At 45.9% G+C, this 20,053-nt stretch overlaps 1 pseudogene across 1 annotated transcript in view; it reads right to left on the bottom strand.

Moving 5' to 3' along the window:
* LOC149334671 (uncharacterized) overlaps positions 1-19,607 on the bottom strand; it is a 125,985-nt pseudogene extending 106,378 nt beyond the window's left edge. Inside the window, exon 1 of the transcript XR_016285010.1 lies at positions 19,403-19,607. The product of XR_016285010.1 is annotated as an uncharacterized LOC149334671 (transcript). The remainder of the gene's footprint in view (positions 1-19,402) is intronic.
* Between the last annotated feature and the right edge of the window lie 446 nt (positions 19,608-20,053).

Genomic DNA, 20,053 nt, shown 5'->3' with positions numbered 1-20,053 from the left:
CCGTTTTACTCAATATCATTATAGGAACGATTGCCTTAAACGAACGCGAAAGTGCATCACGGAAGAATAACGTTCCCAATTCCATTGCTACAGACTTTCACCATTCAAGACTCGGGAGGGCGGCTTCTGTATTGAATCAGAACTATCTCCTGCGCCCCCAATAAGAAAATCTTCAATCGCGCTCACTGATTCGCCTGTACGGCTTCGCTACTACATTCACTGTTGTGGTGCATGTCTGTGCCCTGTTTCCTTTCTGCTTGACTAGTTTTGCTCGCTACTGTTTTCCGAGTCTTGGCCATTATTTTCTATATTAATAATGATTAATTTCTGTGGGTGTCAGCAGGACCGCTGACTTGCTACCTCCCTCCCTTTCTTAAGAAATGTCCACAAGGCGAAATCAGAGCAGTGCAACCTTAATTTGCACATTACAATGTAAAACGGCCGCTGACTACTGCTCACCCTTTTCTTTGTCCTGCCACATTCACGAACACGCATCCCCAAAATGTTTTCTTCGCACCCAACTAGTCTTTTGAGACAAGGCCGGGGCAGCAGTCACATGAAAAACCACTTCGACCAGCGTTCTCTAGGTTGTGTATTTTGCAATTCTGTCATTTTGAATCAGTGGATTTTTCTATGTTAATAGGGAAGATATCTAATTTCTGTCGCAAGCGTTTGCGTTTACCCCTTACCAGCTATTTTCTTGTTGTTACTCACTTTTTCTTCATGCTTCGTAGTACCTCGGACGAAGACAAATCTCCTCCTCAGTACTTTGCACTCCGGATTGAGGCTTCCGTCCAAAACCTAGTTCGGGTTGGTGCTTTGAAGAGATCATTCCCAGTTCTCTTGTAACGTCCTTCCTGCGTGCATTTTTAACTACATTCCTCGTTCGGCGTCCTATTGTACTTCTGGTTTCCTTCTAAGACAGTCAAACCTTGTTAGCTACTATGACCTCCTTCGGTATGCAGAACTCTAACTACAAAGCATTTGTCTGAGAAACTTTTACAACGCATAACGCTAGGTCAATAGGGAAGCTGATTGTTTGTACAATGAAGAGGGTGACAAAACGCCCAGCACACTGAGCCCCATGGACTCTCGCAAGCGGTCGAGGCAGTCGAGATGTTCTCCTCAAGGTTGTCCTAAATTCGGGAAACAGCATTTTATGTCCAGAAGCTTCGTAATAGAGGGAGTACATCCACTGCTCCAGAGGTCGTACGCTTTACTGGAGTGGGGAGATTTTCTGGAGAAAAGTTTTCAAATGGTACAAGCGTATACTCCATCGAAAGGTGTTCCCTGTACTCTTTGTAAGAGTTTAGCATCGTTGTGGTTCGAATGCGATAATCGACGCAAGCCGACTTGAATCTGTTACCAGTAATGTCCGTTGACGAAATATCCTTTCTTTCTGGAATCAATGCAATGGACGCTATGTGTGCTGTGCATTGTTGAAGGTAACTGATTCAGTGAGATTTAATTCCTTTTGTTTACGTCGACATGTAACAAACATACTCATACTAATTCTAATGACTCGACAAATGCAAGCGGCGAATGTGTTCGTCCTTTCATGCGCTTGCTTCATCAGTAGTCAAACAGATGACAGCTTGAGTACAAGTTATGCGCATTCAAAATGGTGGAAACTTCAGCGAGTTGGTACAGATCAATATATTTACTACGTCACAAAAACTGAAACGCAGGTGAAGAAAGCACAAAACAAGTGCTTACTATAAACTCAGAAAATTTAATTAAAACACATTATATATACAGAAAGCGTTATAGGCGCTTTAAGCATGTTTGCTCTCAAGCGTGACTTGGACTGCCCATGAAACGCTTTCTGTATATATTATGTGTTTTCATAACATTTTCTCCGCTGATAGAGAGCACTTGTTCGGTCCTGTCGTTCTTGTGTTCTGGTCATACTGTCAAACAACCTTATGGTTTATGTGCTTTCTCAAGAGAACGCTGCATCTGATTTTTGTAATCCGCGGTAAGGGTAGCTAGTGGTCTCCTGCAAATGTCTAGATCTAGAAAAATACGAATGAATTAATGATACGCAAAAGACACCATGTCATAAACGCCAACATTCAAGAACTTTCATCCGCTAAGCCTCTTTTTCTCAACTCTTTTTCGTTCTCTCTAGTCTCTTTTTATCAAATTTCTGCCCTGCATCGAGTGCACATTTCTGGTCACGCGTTTTACAAGAATCCTCCGCGACCACTTGCGCAGTCCAGTACATGCCGGAGACTAGCAGTAGCAGTTACACCGGCCGCAGTCTGCACCTGCGACCGTACGCAACGAAGGGGACGTAATCTGTGTGCGGGCGCCTTTTGCCGTTCCCCATCAATTGCGACGAGGCTTTGAAGTGTTTGAGAATGCTTCCACCAGCATGATGTGTCTGTGCACAAACAGGAAGGGCTTGGCCACAGCGTCCTGAAAGTTGCCAAACGTGTTTTTTGGAATGTGGCTTTGTTTGTATGCCCACAGCTTTCTTGCGAATTAGATGGGCGCCATAAGTAGCAAAATCAGAAGTTGATGACACTGCTCGTAATGTTTCCGTAAAGCCTGTTGAATCAACGTTGAAATTCGGGTTTGTTGGTTCATACTTCGGAGCAATAGCGCAAACAGGACAAGGGACCAAGAACGAGTCGACACACACAGAGCTAACTTCCAACTTTATTATAAACAAAAGGACTAGAATTTATACATGCATTTTTGCCGTGTCTACTCGTTCTTGGTCCCTTGTCCTGTTTGCGCTATTCCTCCTGCTGAATCGTTTCAGTGTGCAGAGGCTATGGAAAATTCTGTAGCGGAGCACGATGTTCTGGATCGCTACCAGCTGATGCGGCTGAGTTTGAGAGTATACAGTAAGTGGCAAACCTGACAGTCGTATTTATTGCAAATTGTGGAGTTTAAGTTCCCGAAGAGGCACCTGGAATATGACGGACGCCGTAACGGAGGGCTCCGTTTTAATGTACAGCCCCTGCGGTTCTCGAACACGCCGTGACATTGCACAGCACACGGGCGGCTTTTTTGTTTCGCCTCCGTCGAAACGAATCCGTCGCGGCTGGAATTCAACCCCAGTCCTCCGGCTCAGCAGCCGGTCGTCATAACCGCGTTGCCGTCGTGGCGGGTCGCCAGCACCATTTAGACACACATTCATGACTGCCTTTGTCCTCTCCCAGCTGCACTTAGCCTTTATCTGCTGCACTGACGAGTTGAAATCTGTCTCCAGGCCTTACTCGGCAGCTTTCCAGTTGGTATTGCTTTCCTAGAGGCTGTAATGCTGCCGATGACGCGTACCATTCATACTTGTTCTTTACCCTCGTCGTAATAGTGCCGGTCATTTTTTAGTGTCCATTATTCTCCCCGCTCTCGCTGCTGCGTTGTGAGGCACCAACTTTAATGCCTAGGAGAGCGAAGCCTTTTTGGAAACCAAACGCGAGAGCGTACGCAAAAAGTGCAAAAAAATAAATGCAGCATGGTTATTTCTGCGCAAGGGCACTGCCGATCGCTTCGCGGGAATGAAGAATGCGCTCCATTTGGAGTTATTTATTGCCTTCGGAGCAATCCGTAGCTTTGAATTCGGATTTATGTTTGGGGCGCTTTTAGAAACTTGTTGGGGGTTATTTCTGTGAGTATGCGTGAAAGGAATGGGCATTTTCGTTTCGTTTAAGCAATATTACCGGTCTGCAGTGCATCAGTTATTCGATGTTCCGAAGTGGCAAGCGGTCTATCTGCCGCTATGTTTGCCAACAAAAAAAGTGGTGAAAAGAACGCTTGCGTTTAGCAGCCATACAACGTACACCTCTCCTTATTGAACACAAAATTGCGTATTCCGCAAGAAAACACAGGTGAGAGCAAATTCTCGGCTGCGGAGCACTGCTTAGATGCATGAGTGGCTCGATTCGCAAAGATCAGCGTTATTAACGCCATCTCTCTGTTATGCGTCTTATCACGGGCTGCTGTAGAGCCTCCGTGCTGGTATGGAGGTTATGGTGCTCGGCTGCTGACCCGAAAGGCGCATTTTCGATCCCGCCCTCGGCGGTCGCATTTCGGTGGTGGAAAAATGTTATGAACCCCGTGTACCGTATGATGTAAGTGCACGTTAGATAACCCCAGGTAACCGAAATTGTCAGGAGCCCTTCTCTACGGCAGTTGAAGTTGAAGTTGAAGAGGAAACATCGAGAGAAAAAAGCTCCATTGAGCTTGACAGGCTCTCGAGCCCCAAAAAACAAACTAGTCGGCAGCACTCCAAAGACAACAAATACGTAGCTCAAGTAAAACGGTGATACACAAAATGTGGGACCATAAGATGTTCTATTTATCCTAGATTAAGTTGAAATGAAGTCACAAATTTAATGCATCGTGAAACTACAAAACAGTATAAAAAAATATAAACAACCGAAATTTGAACGACTATTTCCAGAATATATTACAAGGTAAAAAAATGGACTCGCCAGTATAAAGCAATTAATTCAACACATTGAATGTCTAACATAAACAGACAACCACACACACTTATGAACAGAAATAATGACACAAATTTAAATGTGTGGAAGAGGAAATGTTCAGACCAGCATCTGTAATACCATTAAGAAGGTAGGGAAGACTATGTCTTTACATTTGTATAACATAGTTAGTCCTAGGCGTTGTAATGCGAAACCGCTGTGTGTGACGTAAAGGATACGTGCTTTCATGATTGGCAAGCTCAGCCATGATGGATAGAATCATCAAGTTATTTTTTTATTTCATGCTTGAAACGAAGGGAAAGTCGTAAATTATACATAAGTAAAGCCTTTCCAATGTCAGCACCATCAAAGACCTCGGAGGTGGGATGGTCCCAGGGCAGACTGTAAAGTATTCTAATTGCTTTCTTTCGCAATAGGTAAAACTTTTGAAGATTTCAGTAGTATTTCCCCACACGAACTGCCAGTAATATAAATGGGACATCAATAATGTATTAAACAGCAGTTTTAAAGTTCTACACCCCTTGGAAGCAGATGACTATGACGCCGGAGAAGACCTCCAATACGGGCGACCATTAAACTTAGAAATTAATATGTTTGTCCCAGAGAACTTTTTCTGTAAACCAAACACCGAGGATCTTGAAAGCTGGCACGACTTCAATTTCGTGGGAAGCACAGCTAATGATGGTATCAAGGCTAACAACTTTACCTTTAGGACGGAAAAACATTGCTTTTGTTTTTGAATAACGCATAATGATTGAACCAGTGCAGGAGGTTCCGCAGTGTACGGTTAGCTTCTTTAATAAGTTCAGTGGGGTTATTTCCAGCAAAAAATAAACTGGTGTCATCTGCATACAAGACAAAAAATGCGTTCTTATTAACATAGTCACATCATTAATGTATAAATTAAACAAAAACGGTCCGAGAATTACACCCTGTGTGATGTACCTGATGTATCGAAATACGTGATGTACCTGAAAGCCAGCCATTCAAATCCCCGTATTGGGTTCGATAAGAAAGGTAGGAGGCTATGAGCTTTTTCGAATGAACTCTAATACCATACCTAGAATTTTTTTCTTGCAGAATATCGTGATGTATGCAGTAAAATGCTTTCTTGAAGTCAATAAATAAAGCAAGTACTAACTTCCTGGCCTCAAAATTACATGAAGTAAACTCCTTTTGGGCAAGCAAAGTCGTTTCAGTGGAAAAGTGTTTTCTGAAACCATGCTGCGCATGTGTGATATTGTAATGATTTTCAGCAAAACGTGATAACTGCGTTAAAGTAATTTTTTCGAATCCCTTAGGAAAAATTGGTAGCAGAGATATGGGCCTGTAGTTAAAGATATCATTTTTATCGCCTTTTTTAAAAACCGGGGTAACTCTTGCTTTTTGCATTGAAATAGGGAAAGTTGCTGACGTTAAACAGAGGTTAAATATATAGGCTAGAAGTGGGGCGGTCACGTCAATGACAAATTGAATAGGTCCTACTTGAAAGCCACTGACATCACAAGACGTTGCATGCTTGAGGGCGCGAAAGACAGAAACTGTTTCTTCAGAGGTTACAGGCTCCGGGAAAATGTTTGGTTTTTGGTTTTATGGAGTTTAACGTCCCAACGGGACTCAGGCTATGAGTCACGCCGTAGTGAAAGGCTCCGGAAATTTTGACCACCTGGGGTTCTTTAACAGGCACTGGCATCGCACAGTACACGGGCTTCTAGAATTTCGCCTCCATCGAAATTCGACCGCCGCGGCCGGGATTGAACCCGCGTCTTTCGGGTCAGCAGCCGAGCACCATAACCACTGAGCCACCGCGGCGGCCCGCACCAGGAAAATAGTACAGCTATTGTTGAAATCTATAAAACCACAGGCGTCACTACTGTAATCTGTATCAGGAAGTGCAAGAAAGTAGTTATTAAGCGCGTCAGCCAGTACCGAGCCTTGAGTTTCAACACCACAAGTATTTATGCTCTCAGGAACGCTTACTCCCTCTCTGGGATATATTATACTAGTTAAATGTTTCCAAAGTAAGTCGCTTTGGCCGCTGCTACGCTCAAATAGGTTAGAATAATAACTGGTCTTGGCAACTTTAATATCACGGTTTAATCTGTTCCGGTGTTTTCTGTACTCTGCTAGGACCTCAGGATCTCTGGTTTTGAGAAACAGTCCGTAGAGTTTATTAAGTAAAACTCTATAGAGTTTATATTTTTCTTGTATACGATGATGTAGTGAGCTGCTTATCCACGGTTTTCTGACCCTGTTTCTGCGTGTGGCTTTCTTAAGCGGAAAATGGCCTTTATGCAGACCGTAAAACCTGGTCAAAAAGTGCCATAAGCAGTATCGGCCTCATTTAGGCCGTAAATACTACTCCAGTCCTGATGAAGTAAGGTCATGCGAAAACGATCGAGTCCATGTTCCGTAATTAATTCATGAATGTAATGACGCTGCGAACCACGTGTTGTGACGTATTTCTTGAAGCACACATAAATTCTCATGTGGTCGCTCAAATCACAGGCAACCACACCAGATTTGACAAGTGATAACTCGCTATTTGTTATGAACAAGTCTAAGAGAGTAGAAGAGTTTTTATCAATGCGAGTAGGCTAACGAATAACGTTTACTCAGCCATTAGATGACAGCATAAGTTCAAAATGTACCTTTAAGGATGAATCAGAGAACATATCAATGTTAACATCCCCGCCCCAAACCACAGTGTACCTATTTTGAGAAATGAATTGCAAGAAATGATAAACGAATGCAAAAAAAACACATGCACGTTCCCATTTGGTGGTCAGTAAAAAACGGAAAAATACCGTCGAGTCATTTAAGGCTGATAACACTTCAACGTCATCTCAGGAAAGAGTAAACTCCTAAAGTAAGGCACATTTCAGATGAGATTTGATAAGAAACCACCGCCATTGCGGCTAGTTTGGCGATTCAAATAAAAGGCCTCAAAGAAAGGAAGCGAAAACGCAAAATCATCATTGAACCATGTCTCGAACGCCATCAATACGTCAAAATCAAAGCCAAAACTATTTAGAAGCGAAGTAAAATGGTCGCAGTTATTGAAGAGTCATCGAGCATTTATATGGAAACTTTTTAAAGGCAGTTTTCATACTCTCCTCCCCAAGATGAGTTTTTAGGTCACATGGCAATACAAAAGCAGGCATATCTGATTCCACTGTTCAAAAAAAGAGAAAAGAATGCTTGTCCAAATTCAACGTTTCGAGACGTGCTATCACCGGCAGACATCTGGGCAAGGTCACACGACGACGCAATCCGCATGATGGACGATGTTTCCGTACGGCGAGCAAGAACTTTCCCGTTGCTGGTCCACACAAATTTCCTGCCAACAATCTTTTTGCGAGCTGTAGCTGCCCCAAGCAGTTGCTTGGTTTTCCGCGTGAGATGCTCATTGACAAATACACGTTTGACCGTTCCATCGTAGCCAAGGGACCGTGTCGTGAGCTCGGTCTTGCGCGCTTTCGCAAGAATGTCATTAGGTTTGGTCCTGCGCGTGAAGCCAACGACAACATTCCTGCCCTGAGATTTGGCCGTATCCACTTTGTGGCATATGTCGATGTCCGAGTCATCAATGACTGCTCCTAGGTTTTTTGCGATTCCCTTCACTGCATCTACTTCGTTACATTCATCAGGCAGACCTTTAATTTCAAGGTTGTTTAGTTTCTGATATTGCTCCGGTTTATTCACCCTAGCCTGTAGCCTTTTATTTTCCTTCTCCAGTTCACGACTTTTTCTACCAGCTTTTTCATGTCGTGCTTCAGTTCCTTGACATCTTGACATCGTGCTTCAGTTCGTTGAAAATTTAACACTGAGTCACTTTAATCACGTTAATCACGTTATCACTGAATCACGTTAAGGCTCCTAAACCTTACACCAAACAGGCTGCTGCGAAAGTAATAGAACAGCCACGCTCAGCGCGTAAAACGCAATGCGTTTAATAAGCTGCGAGCAGTGCACACGATCTTCTGGCATGCCTAATAGAGACGTTCAACATAGCGGAAACATGTGACCTCAAATATATGCCAGTTTACCGGGCACCTCCTGCGCGTGCGCAGTGGAGACAAGCGGGGCACTCATGCGCTGCCAGCGTCCCGCATACCGGCACGCGTCTCCGCTATGCTAAACTGCGCTATCGCATCGTGGCGAATTGCAACAAGAAAGAAAAATAACTGGTGTTATCGAATTGCTTTCCGCGGCCGACTCCCAAGTGGAGTCTGATTAAGAACGCGGGCTGATGTATTTTCTTTTTTTTTTTCACCCGTTGCTCTCTTTGCACGAATTGCTACACCTCGACGGAGTGATGCTGCAGGCCCTCTAGAGTCAGTCTCGAAGACGAATGGATGCGGTAAATGAATTATTACCCCTTTCACAATTTCAATTCGTTTTCGCTTAAAGTGTGCGATTAATATTAATCTCGATGTGAGAAGGCGCGAAGAAGACGACAACAAAATAGAAAAGTGGAAAGTTGGGCGAGTTAAATCTTGTTCATGATGAAGTTAGCGCCAAAAACGAGGACCGAAGTAGTAGAGAAGACACAACACGAGCGCTCGTGTTGTGTCTTCTCTACTACTTCGGTCCTCGTTTTTGGCGCTAACTTCATCATGAACAAAATAGAGAAGACCGACTGCCTCCTAGTACGCACCCTTTCGCGTAGAGCTCGAGCGTCAACTCGCCCTACTGTCTGCCGCTCCGATTGACAATCGCATTATCCAATATCAGCGTGTTAAAGGAAATACCCCTGCTCACGCTGAATCTTGACTACAATGACAAGTGTTCACTGGAAGTGGTTCAAGTTTCAGCAGGGGCTGCATTTGAAAATGCACTACGGTTATGCATATGTCAGCGCTGACACTTATGTAACTTTGAAGAACGTTGCTCGAAGTTTTATTTTCCGAATTAAGATTAACATATAGCGACTTCATTAGATGTCTTATGGTAGAAAGCTTCACTGAGTCGCCAGCGCCGAACATTTTTACTATTAACGCCATCCTAGTGCGGCAGGTGGCGGCAGGCTTGATGGGTATATGCCATTGGGCCTCCCGACAACGCCTTTAGCAGATCAGACAGCCAGGAATTGTATCAGATCTCGTCTTGCGTATTCATTTTCTTTCGAGGTTCATGTTAGCAATCTGTGTGGGTAAATTTTAGAAATCAGGTAAATTTATATCAAGCCTAGCATCCATTTTTTGCACATAAATCGAGCGCGGCACTACTCATAAGCCGCTGTTTTTTTTAATGCGATGTTGATTGCCTCGGGGCATAAAACGGTATGTAATAATAGATGAGGACGCCTAAAAGCCGCTGGGTTTAAAACAACTAGGCCGAACAGTCCACTGTGTGCTGTGCATAACCAAATCAGAGCTCCAATGACTGTTAGATGTCATGTCGTACAGACGACACGCTCAAGGGAGAGCTCCACTATAGAACCCCGCGCTTTAAAAATGTGTCCTAGTTCGCCACTCAACTGCGCAACTATATTTGGATAGGAATGTTTCTTGGCTTCCGGTATTTTTCTCAGGCTGACGCTATGCGGACTGGAGAAAACTTTCAGTCCACACAAGAAAGTAGCCCGGATGAGGGCCCCTGCCACACGAAGAAAAGTTCTTTATTATACGTAATAAATACTTATGATCGTCATCACCATGACAACCGAAAGCAAGATGCTTTTATCATTACGATTATGTTGTGTTAGACATTGGCAGGCCTCTTCGTGCAGACCATATGTCATCTCCCAGTGCATATCATTGCTGTTATCGTCGTCATCGTCAGCATTATTACCACTTACATTCGCTGCAAAACAAAGGCCTCTCTCACTGGTCCATAATCTACCCTGCACCAATTCAGATCGCCCGGCATGTACAAATAACAGAAATGGCCCTTAGAACTTGGGGCTACAATTAGCTACTTCAGCACTGTGTAGCACTAGGATATTTTAACACATTCCGTTTTCCATCTATGCTTTGCCCTATGGTAATTTCCAAGCAGTTGTTCAGAGCCACGCGCGGTGTGGCAATTGGGTTATGGCTCCGGAACAAGAGTAGAGGTGTCTAAAGTTTTTCTTGCTTCCTAGGAACGATGCATTTGCGAGATGTTTTGAACGTTCGTAGGTTCCCCGGTGGCATTGCGGCTGCCGAGGATTTCACGATGCCGGTGAAGATTTAGCGCAATCGTTATTTCGCCGAACCGTGAAATGTTAGAAGCCAGAATAAAGATCAAAGACACAGCATGATAATGATAGACACCGCAGCATTTGCGCCTACGCCATCCCAACAGTTAGAAAACATGCAAGATAAGAGCGAAATTTATATGCGTGCTGTAGGTGTTTGCAGCGCACACGAAACACGGACGGACAGAAAAGGGAACGAAACACGGCTTTTCTGTCCGTCCGTGTTTCGTGTGCGCTGCAAACACCTACAGCATGAAAAACCAACTAGCCCAAGAAAAGACGATTCTGACTTATATGCGTGTTTGTGGATCTTTGAAAACGCTCAAGATATTTTTAAACACTCAAATAATCTCTCATGCGCTTTAATAATCAGATAACGCCCTTGTTTCTGCACAGCGTCTGCCTGCAGTACGCCCGATTGGTGTAGTTTCGTCATCCCTGAATGGCATTTCAGCCAATCGTTTGCAAATTTTACTGCCGCCCAAATTTCGACGCCAGCAAACAGCTGCCACAGCCGGAGTAACCAACCGCCGGTAGGATGTGGTGAGGGCGAAGATCCACTCGGCCATTCGACAAACGGCTCCCTGCCTGAAATTGCGCCACACTTAGACACTCGACTGCATCCGTGGGCGCAAGCAGTGCGGCGTATGCAACCCGCCCTCGTCAGGTTGGCTTCGAACTTTCTTCTTTTTAGATTGTTCGTTGCCAGCAGTCATGGCTTGGAACAAAAGAAATAACACATATGAACGTCGCGCAAGCAAGCCCAAGCGTCAGAATTCTTTCTAATGGCTTCGGCGAGTGCCGCGGGCTGCGTCGCAGCGATTGCCAGCGAACCATGGCCATCTAGCGCAAATGGCCTGCGAACGAAGTGAGACGGGGAAAAAAGAGAAAAGAACTCTGCACAACGAAAGTTACTCCAAAATTGTAAAGACTTCACACCATTTTTTCTAAACATTGCTTACAGTTTGCCGTCTTCCGACAGCGGAATCCTCGGTGTAATGACTGAAATCTGAAGGCGTTGTTGCGGGTACAGTGCGCGATTGCTGTGCGTGGCAAGGAATGCTCGGGAGTGAGTTATTTCGTTATTTACTTTTTTTTAACTGCCCTTCGCATTACAAAAGGTTCAGGGCTCCAGCAAGCTCAAGACGTCTCTAAGAACAAATCCGATCAATACCCCTCAAAACACCAAAACCCAAGAAAAAAACAGATGTTTTTCACGTTCTGAGGAACACCCAAAGAGAGATCTAGACGTACGATGTCATACATTTTTATGTCAATGCACATGATTGCTACTCCAGGAAACGACACCGCTCGAGACCTGGAAAGTTAGTGTCGTGAGTTGTTCTTAAAGGCGGCCACGATCTGGACGCCTCCATCGAAGCCTTCGTTGTCCACAATTTTGGTTTCGTGGTTTTGTGTATGAACTTTTTGAGCGTATATTATTCACAACTTTTTGGGCCAGGAGCTTTTTTCACCGTTACGCGTTTGGCTATTGTGGCCGTTTGGTTCAGACAGGGTGGATGATTTAGCATTTTGGTGTTATTATTGTTACAGCGCGAAAGACGTGGACTAGACGAGTGAACAGACACGGCGTTCAACTTACAAATGATATTCATTGAGGGTTTGCCACTGCTTAAACACTGTGGCGAACAACCTCCGATGAAAATGCGCACGCACACAAAGGACAAGAATAACACAACAAATGCTCTAAGCGTGGATCCGCACCCGATCATCTGGACCTTCATTGCAGGGAGTGCACGGAAAACAGAAAAGAGGAAAAGAAGAAACCGAAACCATGTTAGTCATTTTTAGCCTGTGCGAAGTTTTGGCATATAGGCGCGTCAAAATCACAAGCGAATTAATTGAAGCCTACGAAATTCATATACGCCAAGACCAATGCGTAAGCATCGCCTTAAAAGCTCAGATAAAAAGAACAACGCTTTCTTAAAGATCGCTATGGAAATGCACACAGCTGGTTGTGACTGTCGTCGCGTGCAGAGAGCTCTTGTGTCATTCTTGCCCTGTGTGTGTGTGTGTGTGTGTGTGTGCGTGTGCGTGTGCGTGTGCGTGTGTGTGTGCGTGCGTGTGTGCGTGCGTGCGTGCGTGCGTGTGTGTGTGTGTGTGTGTGTGAGTGTGTGTGTGCGTGCGTGTGTGTGCGTGTGCGTGCGTGTCTGTGTGTGCGTGTCCGTGCGTGCGTGCGTGTGTTTTCATGTGGCTTTGTTCGCCACAGCATTAAGCAGTCACAAGCCCCTCAATAAAGATCAATCTTAAGTTCAGCGCCGTGTTTGTGTACTCGTCTCGTGCTCGTCTTTCGCGCTTTAACGATGATAATGCATTGTCCAAGTTTGCTTTAAAGTGGGAACAGGCAACAGGCCTAGCAGTTCATAGCAGGTTAAATTTAATTTCGACACACGATACGGCGCAAGTGTGCCATGCACCACATTATATAATGTGACGTCATTCAACACGGACTTTCTGCACAAATTTTTCATTCCAGCGAAGGCCGTGGTTTAGCAATCGTAATAATTTCATTTGGACTATAATATAGGTGTTCTTTGGTTTATGGAGGCTTAACGTTCCAAAGCGACTCAGGCTATGATGGACGCCATAGAGAAGGCCTCCGGAAATTTCGACCACCTGAAGTTCTTTAACGCCCACTGACATCGCAGAATACACGGGCCTCTTGCATTTTGCCTCCATCGAAATGCGTCCGCCGTGGCCAGGATCGAGCCCGCGACTTTCGTGTCAGCAGCCGAGCGCCGTAACCACTGAGCGACCCAGGTGTCAAGGGCATTCTTGAAAAGCTCATTCAAAACTTTCCTTCGGAACTCAATAAAAAAAAGTAATTTAATACGTTAACCATGCCACTAACGTGGTGTTCACAATGCATAGAAACAACGTCTGTCAGTAGAAAAAACACTGTTGTGAGCAGATACTGGACATCTAACTTTTAAAAGCAATGAAAGCATACCGTAAGACCTCGCTAGATTAATTCTTTTTTGGGCCGTATTTTCTGAGGTTTACAGACACATCACAACGTTTACTGTCTTAAATATGTTATAAAAAATTCTTGCAGGCAGTTTAGCACTGCTTCTGTGAAGTGTCAGGTACAGGTAATGAGGACGATGCGTACTATGGCTGAGAGTCATCATCACTGTAATTATAGTCCGCCTAGTTACGTCCATTGCAGGAATATTCTTTCCCACATCCCTCCAATTATCCCTGCCCGGCATTAGCTGCGGCTGCTGCCTTACCCAAGCAAACTTCCTAATCTCGTCCACGCACGTTACTCTCGGTCGCCCCTTGTAACACGCTGGTTGCGAGCAGATGTCCCTGGAAGCAGATGAAATCTATACTCGCAGGTAGCGGGCTCTGCGAACAGATACTGCGTCCGGAAGTACCACCCTTTTCGGCTTTATACACGTGTCCGTGTTCGTGCAGGTATTCTCCGTGAGAAGTGCGTGCTTTCCTTTTTTTTTTGTCCGCTCAGCCCTTGCTAATTGGGATTACTGCTTAGCGCTTCTTGCGCTATGTAGCTTCTCCCGTCGCACTGAAGGTGTGGGCACTGATAGGAGTACACGAGGACAAACCTAGTTTCAGCGGGTAACGCGACGACGAGGCGTGATCGGTAGGAACGGCTAGCGTTGTGCGGCTTAGCTTACATCACCTGCTGCTCCACCTACGCCCTTTGTTGTACCCACTCTGCTGGTTACACGGAGGAAAGCGGTAACTTACATGGTCTGTTTTAACACACCCCGTAACTGAGCGGCCGTTAGCAAAACACATACATGCGTCCTTCAAAGTAAACCGTGCAAAAATGGCACACATGAGAATTTCAGCGACAGCTGGGTTGGTCCAAAGTGCCGACGGCAGTTGTTGGGGTTACTTACTTTCACGAACAGCGTATAGGATGTGTCATGCTTGTACCGTTACGCAGGAATTTGTGCAGTGTCAAGCAGGGTAGCTCATACATTCATCCGTCTCTCCTCATCAATCAATCAGCCAGAAATGTTCAAAGAATATGACAAGTTGTGACGGCAGCTGTCACTAATTTCGGGGTATTCATTGATTGTAATTCTGGCCAATTATCCTGGCACAATGCAGTGACGCAATGCATGTTATTTATTACGTTTCACCCCCAGTTTTATCAATTTATCCTAATCGTAATGTTTGTCTGAAAAAAAAAACGAGGTAAGAGATTTATAACCAAAAATGCCCATTCAAGTAAATGTAATTTGTTACGGCGCAAAGCACAAGTGACCGCACGCGTAGTAGCGGATGCCTTTGTAGTTGCTCCACAATGGTGTTTTCAGGTTATTATTTTAAACTTTTTCCAACGCTTCATTTGTTACGAAAGGTTAGCTTAAGCTGAAATAAGGAGAATAAGTACGTTTAGAAGTGAGAGGCCAGGGCACTTGCATGCCTGGTGGGCGTCTTACAAGCAGTATTCTTGAGCACTGTTTGCGTACAAAACGTACTGCTCCCTAGGCTGTGAGAGAACAATAGAAGTGAATAGGGAGACAGGTTCTCGAAGCTTGCACTACGCTTAAAAAGGCCGCATTCATGTTCAACGAATTTTTACAGCGTGAGAACACCGCCAAACAGTTCAAGAAAAGACATTCAGGCGCTTTGTCAGATTCGACGACTTTTTCGTAGAAGCAAGAACCTAACCTGACGTCCGTGCTTTCGCGTCGTACTGTACGAGTCGGTTCTGGCGTAAGAAGTTGTACGTCATGAAGTTGTAGCTGTCGACGTTGCAGTCAATGCTCGAGGTCTGGCAGTGATACATTCGCGTAAATATTAAGCACAGGTCGCAACAATGAATACGTTGGCTAGAAATGACTTCAAGAAGCTCTCCACAGCAACTTAAATTGTCCAAGTACCCTGGAAGGAAACTCCCTACGAATGTGAACACCTGTCAGGTTTCTTTGGAATGCTGTTGACTTCCCTCAGGAGCTTATTCCAAGCTTTTACGCGAAGGATACCTCACTGTCACGAAAGCGATTACTTTACTGCAGCAAAGACTTCTGAATGCTCGCAGAAAAAGAATGAAAAAAAAAACATACGCGAATGGTGCGCGCGGGAAATGCACTTCGATGAGCACAACTTTAAGCCATGAGACAGTGATATCGATAATATGCACGTATGCAAAACAATATGGGCTCTTATAACGGATGGAACTAATTTATTGAAGTTGGCATTCTTGCGACTTCAGGTGCTGCTTGATTATGTAGACAACTTTGCAGTGATCCTAAAGGACTGACGGCCAATAAAAAAAAATCAAATATCCGCAACTGTGGGTTCGGACCCGCGTCGCTGGCCGCTGCGCGAGAGCAATAGGCTATCGCCGCAGCTGAGCACGCCTCGTGTTCAACTGCAACGCACATCATCGTCCCCCCAACTTCGATCAGCGGCGCGAAGACACAGAATTTTCTGTCCTGATGGTCATCGTTATCGTTCATGCAGTTCTGCTTTAGGACGTTTATAGAATTTAGGCAAAAATTCTCTGGTGTTTTCAGGGCTGCCACAGCGCAGATCACCCTTGCGATCCTTGCAGATTAACCCCGCGCGCCCATTACTGCTCCAGCTTGTTGTCCTTTGGGGAATCCGGGGAATGAAACATTGATGTCGTGATGTAGCTGCAGCGGGGCACGCAGGCTGTTAGACCGCCGCCACGGGTATTGTTTGCAGACATGTTGCACGTCTAAAAGGAAGTAGGTGGTGCGAAGAAGTAACAAAAAGAGCAGAGAGACCAGAAGGTAACATGCGCAACAGTCCGCCGCTACATTTTAATTCCAAGCACGCACAAACAAAGAGGAACCAGAAAGACGCACGCCGCTAGAAAGTAGCGACGCCACAAGGCAACACGCTTGACAGCAGGCTACGCGGAAGGCAATCGCTCCGTTCTCCCATTATGCTTTGCGCGAATCCACCAGGGGAGGGAGCGGGGTTGCAATATCTCAAAAGGTCTAATAATATAAGATATGCACAGTGGGAGCAAAACTCGACGGCCATGAAGCCTGCTTAAACACTGCTGTCGCTTGATCGCACCGCGAAAGGCATTTAATCTGTGTTTCTTTCCGATACATTCATTTATGATGCTTTGAAGCAGACATGTCCCAACTAAAATTACGGTGTGTCCCCGTGATCGGTTATTTATATGCCTCCATCATCGACCATTTCGTGCTCAGGTGTGGTGAAGCAGCTTGGCTTGTAATAGATAACCTTAACCCTTTTCGCAATCTCTTTGCCTGTAACTACGATTTGTTTTCATTAATGCCACTGATATATGACTCGCGCATCGGCGCACAGAGTACACGTATCACTTCTGTTACACAAGTCTGCTGATAATTTTCACGACCGCCAAGCATGGGACAATCTCCGCATCGTTGAGGCTTGCAGAAAAAAGCTAGGGAAATTAGTGCGAAGAGCAAACCGGCAAAATATGAGACATAAGCAAAGTTAAACTCCTGACAGACATAAGGGCTGCGCGTGGTCCTATCTCGTGTCCCTGTCAGTAATGAAAAGAGTCACTATTTGAGGCTAAATACTTAACAGATCTAGTGTTTAAGGCTTTCTCCATTAAGCCATAAGGTGCCTCGATGCAAGGTTCCTTTCGCGTAAGTTCTAGCACCGCTAAGGAAAAGAAAAAGTGTAGAGGGGGTGAGTACGGCACCAGAACGAGCGTCATAGCCTACTGAGCCCATCACCTTGGCTTGCATTGGATGCCCTTCTCTGGAAACACGGTTCATGCGTTGGCCAGACAACTTCTGCCTCGCAAGGTGCCTCAGGTACCCGAGCGCATTTCACGACGTGCGGTACGTTCAAATGGCTGCTGTTCACATCTGAGTGCGAAATAAAGCTGCGTACGCTTCAGAAATAATCGCACGTTTGCTACGGCACAAAACATGACAGCGCACTCGAAGGTTTCCCCAAAGGCAGCTACTCTGCAAAGAGCGCACCCGGAGTAAAAATAGGTTGCAGGGTCACAATTGCAGGCTGGCCGAAATGTGGGGTAGTTGAGGCGCCATTCGAAAGGTGTAGTGTGAACAGAAACGTTATTTATTTAACGACGGAACACTTGCTTTTGATGTTGCCTTCTTCTGGATACGTGCTTTTGTTCCCTTTTGAATGCGACAGCTGTGTCTGCGTCCTTCATGTGTTACGTTATGGACGCACCAAGCATGGCCGGTGTTATACAAAGAATTCCGATAGTGGCAGCAAGCAGTGCGCCGACTGCACCCATCCTTGCTGAACATCTGTCAAGCGCACGCAGACAGCAGCCATTCTATTGAAAAACGGCACGTAGGTTTGGAGGTCAGCAAAAGATGTCCACACACGCATTCGATTCTGTGACCGGTGAGTAACGCTGCAGAGAATGTCTGCGCATGGCCTTTTGATGCGCCACCTGGACCGTGTGATCGCAGATGGGGCAGCAGAGAGCTCGGAGGGCTTTAAGCCTGCCCCCCCCCCCCCCCCACCACCCTCTCCATTTCTTTCTTTTAGATTGCACTCATCCAGGATCTAAATGAACAACGTGACCACACCGGGTTATCCACAAGTGCGGTGCCGTTGCATCAACGCACCCGCCCCTCTCTTTCTTCAGCTCACCCGCTAGGGGGAAGAATGCAGTGGAGAGAATTTTGTCAAGGGATAGAAGGCAACTATGGATTCGTAAACGCCATACATTCGCTAATTGTATGTGATGTCAGTGTGCCAGTTTTTCACGCCGAATTCTTCTCTGATTAACACGATAAAGGATCTGGGAGCGTCCATGCCTGAGATCCGTTTCTACCGAAGTAGAGGATGTATTCGGTATGGCGAAATGTTTGCACAGGTCAACTCAAGTGGCGCTTGAGGAACATTTTGCAGTCATAAAAATAACATATTGCTGTGCATAAAAGCGCGAACAACCTGCAGCTTGCGCATAACGCGGTGAAATATACAGAGTTCAAGTTTCAGTGGTTAATAGGCAGCCAAGAAGTTCCGCTATGCAATAGCGCCTTTATGACGGCATAGGCGGTGGATCGAGTGGCGGTTGCGCTTTCGCTGTAGACGAGTTAAGTGAGGAGCTCTCAGCAACTCTTTGTTAAGAGGTTTATGTCTTTGGCAGCGCAATATTGAAAACCACACACGCAAAGCTGCGCTGCAGTAGAAGTGCAAACCTTTCGAAGCGCCAATCACTATCAAAAAACTCTCCTGATGCTGAGGAGTTGCTTTATTTCTCAAGTTTTTCACGCTATTCTCTGCATGCCCCACGCGACTGCGTTCTTCTGTACGATGCAGTACTCTTATACTTTTCTCTATTTTCATTAATATTCTTTTATGTAAAGTTTCATCTATAACTTTTACGGCCTTGAACATGAACGATACACTGTCCCATGCTCTGGTCCCTAAGACACCGCAAAGGGGTTCACTTTTTCTCGCCTTTTCTCTCTTATGCCCACAACTCTTCTTCGCCACGCCTCCGTGCGGAGCAGCTCGCTCCTTGAGACTTCCTTCACTGCCGATCTCCTCCTTAACGCTCAAGCGTGAACGTGGCCTGCACAACTATCCAACAACATGTGGCGAAGTGCGGTGTATTTAAATTCTCCAGCTCCGCTTCACCTACTAGCGCAATTCCACAACACCCGCTCGTGCCTTCGCGTACTTTGCTTAACTGAAACGAGGAAGTCAGCATCCACTCTTGTACCCTTTCGTCATTTGGCGAACTCCCCTCCGTTCTAGCGCCGTTCCCCTAAAGAAGAGAGTTACTCACAGCCGACGGGAGGACGCATTCGCAGGCGGGCCCACGGCTCTTTCGCGGCCGCTGGCTCCGCACGGCGTGGAGCGGCGGCGCGCCACGCATCCCAGACGCGCGGCCGTTCTCGTCCTCGGGACGGGCCGCCGCCGACGCACGCTGCCGACTCGGGAGGCTCGGGAAAGAGGAGGGGCACGGTCCGGATGGGGATCGCCGTTGTCATGGCGACGGACGCCGCCGCGGCCTCTCCGATGGCTCGCCTTCCCTGGTCCAGGGGGCGCACGAGGTCCGCCGTCTTGGCGCGAATTCATCGAGAGGCGAACCTGCTCACGGAGAAGGGGCCGTTCGGTAAAGTGTGCGGCCGTCGAACTTGAGCTCGCTAACGGCGGAAGAAGAAGGTCTGGAGTTGTATCAAACTTCAAGCCGCAGAGTGGGGCGCAAACAGGAGTGAGGAGGCTGGGCTGACAGACTTTGGAGGTACTGAAGACGTTCTTGCCAATTTTGTTGTGACGGATTGGAAAAAAATTCAGGGCCACTTAGGCTCTCCAAAGTGCTTCAAGGCGAAAATGTTCCCTAGCGCACTGTGTTTTTTGTTTTATTTTTCATATTCAGTTTTTTTATTTCGATTTTTGTTTGTTTCGCTACTTTTGTTTATTTTCCCTTTTCTTG

This window comes from Amblyomma mixtum, chromosome 8, assembly GCF_055824585.1.
Source record: "Amblyomma mixtum isolate Tamu chromosome 8, ASM5582458v1, whole genome shotgun sequence".
NCBI lineage: Eukaryota > Metazoa > Arthropoda > Arachnida > Ixodida > Ixodidae > Amblyomma > Amblyomma mixtum.
The sequence above is the reverse complement of the archived record's forward strand: the minus strand, read 5'-3'. Positions and strand labels throughout refer to the sequence as shown.